Source organism: Aulostomus chinensis, chromosome 13, assembly GCF_037954235.1.
Source record: "Aulostomus chinensis isolate RoL2024-O1b breed Wild chromosome 13, RoL_Achi_v1.0, whole genome shotgun sequence".
Classification (NCBI taxonomy): Eukaryota; Metazoa; Chordata; class Actinopteri; order Syngnathiformes; family Aulostomidae; genus Aulostomus; species Aulostomus chinensis.
Window position 1 is genome coordinate 21507578 of NC_141332.1, and position 2432 is coordinate 21510009.

The 2432-nt window shown below is 42.0% G+C and overlaps 1 long non-coding RNA gene across 1 annotated transcript; it reads left to right on the forward strand.

The window, feature by feature from the left end:
• Positions 1–934: 934 nt before the first annotated feature.
• LOC147251412 (uncharacterized) lies at positions 935–2167 on the forward strand. The gene is made up of 3 exons (XR_015119090.1): positions 935–1159; positions 1600–1705; positions 2052–2167. It is a non-coding gene; the product is annotated as an uncharacterized LOC147251412 (long non-coding RNA).
• The last annotated feature ends 265 nt before the right edge of the window (positions 2168–2432 follow it).

Consider the following 2432-nt stretch of genomic DNA (forward strand, 5'->3'; position numbering starts at 1 on the left):
ACGTAGAAACTGCTCGTGAATTTATGAATTATTTGATATCTTAGTAGTTATTTTTGTTGAGTAACTCCTTGACTTGTTTTATAAGAAAAAAGAAATGGCAATCACCATTTGTTTGGCCACAGAATAATTTGTTTTTTCAGTTCTCAAAAACAGGAATCCACATTGTCGTTGCACTTTTATTGTTTGTATTTGAAGTGTCTTTTAGGAGAATACGTGGGTGTTTAAAGCTGTAATCTGTGGTTGTTTTTTCTGGGTTTTTCTCTTCGATAAAGCCTCCAGTTTGACAACCAGACATGAAGCTGTTGATAACGTGAACGCTGACCGGTTACAGATGGCGAGAGGTGAGGCCTGCTAAGTTAGCTGCCCCTGCTCTCAGGACCTCACAACTCTCATCTCATCTTTAACCACTAACATGAAGCCAGCAGGGACTCTGATTCACCCACGTGAGGCTGTACTTCCCCTCGGTGTGGGACCTTTAAACTTTCGTAAATTTGATTTCATCAAATGTCATCTGAGTGGTTTTGACACTCAACATAAAGACATATGATGCATGAACTGAGCGATCACTTTTGATAGACAGATGGATGCGTGCAGCTTGGTTCTCCCTCTCTCCCCGGGGTAGCTGGCTGCTAAAACTCTCCCACTCATGAAGAGGAGTAAATCATGCAGGAATTAAGATGATTATTGCTTTGCTGCAACACTGAGTTACACAGGTAACTTCTCTTGAGAGAGGAGCACATTTGAACATCTGCTGTTAGGTTTTTTAAATACATCCTGTAATGACGGTAGAACGCTTCTCCTCATGCTACCCCATTCACAGCAGGCCACCAAAACAAAGCTATATATGTGTGTGTGTGTGTGTGTGTGTGTGTGTGTGTGTGTGTGTGTGTGTGTGTGTGTGTGTGTGTGTGTGTGTATTACAGGTGCAGGCAGGATTCTTTTGGGAGGAAGCTCATCATCTGAACAGTGGCCAGTAAAGGATTATTCACCAGATGGCAGCCTGGATATATCAGAAGTTGAACAAGCTCATGCATCAACTCATGATGGCATTTTGGCCTCGGGGTCTCTCACAGCTGCTGACTAGAGGAGTTCAGTCTGGACAAAATTGATAAATTCTCTCTCATATCTCCTAGCACAGGAGGACCAAATCTTCCACTTTGTAAGAAAATTGTGTTTTTATTGTAATCCTTCACATTTAACAGGTAATTTCTTGAGATTCTTGCAACATAAAACATTAGTGTGTGCTGGGATAGTGTGGATGTACCAAGTCATCCAGCACACTGACAAATAAGTAGATTCCCTCAGCGATCCATTAGCGTGTTACTTTTGTGGCCTTGTTCCATAGCAACTTTGAGAAATAATTATGTTTAATGATGTGTCAATACAAAATTTAAGATCCGGTTAGGTTTAGGCACGGAGGTACTTGATGAGTTCAACAGAAAATCATGTTTGGGTTCAAATAAAGTAAAGGATGAACTGTATTGGCGCGCACACACACACACACACACACACACACACACACACACACGCGTATATGCATAACAGAAAAATGAGGATGATTAAAAGTTACGATAATACATCTAAATATTTGACTCACAGCTAAAAAGAGGAAATGACCAGCGGATTCCTGCAGCAGCGTCCATCAAAACAGCGGTTTCTGCTCACAGCGGGAAGTGAACGCTGATCTCCTGCACCAGAAGCTGCGGTAGGTGAGACATCCCCCATCCAACGATGTTGACATCTCTCACTATACATTATATCAACTTCCACTGATTTCCTTCTGCCCTGCGGTCATTACCACTGCTGCTCAACTCCAGGCCAAGCCTGCATTTGGTTCTTTTTTGGAGTTACCGACTTATTACAAGAAACAGACTTTTATATGATTTCTCTCTTCATTCACTCAGAATATAAAGTTTCTTTCTCAGCTTCACAGTGTGTGGAGGATGGTTACCAAGTGCAGTTGTAATGCAGCACTGTTGATGGCTTTATTTTCTGTAATAAGAATTTTCTGTCTATAATTTGTCTGCTGTCTCTGTGTGTCCGGTGTGTAGATGAAGGACAGCGTCGTCTTTGGACAGACATGAAGGGGCAGAACAAATGCTGGGTGAGCTCAGACGTACGGGCCCTCCAGCGCTAATTAACTTTGACTGCGGGAATTTTAACTATGTGATACAGAAACATCTGGTTGTCTCGGATGGTAATACAGACGGACGCTTGTGGAAGCGTTAGCATGAAATGCTGAAGGAACATTTTTGATGAGATAGAAGCAGAAATCCATCACACAAACAGTTAAAAACCACTGTATCGATGGTTTCATCCTACTATGGGATCCTCAGTTCTTTAAGCTGGGACTCCACCGGAGAAGTTTTGCATGAGTGCAAAAAAAAGAATCTTTTTTTTTTGTACTGGCCATTTAAGCAACCCCTCCCACC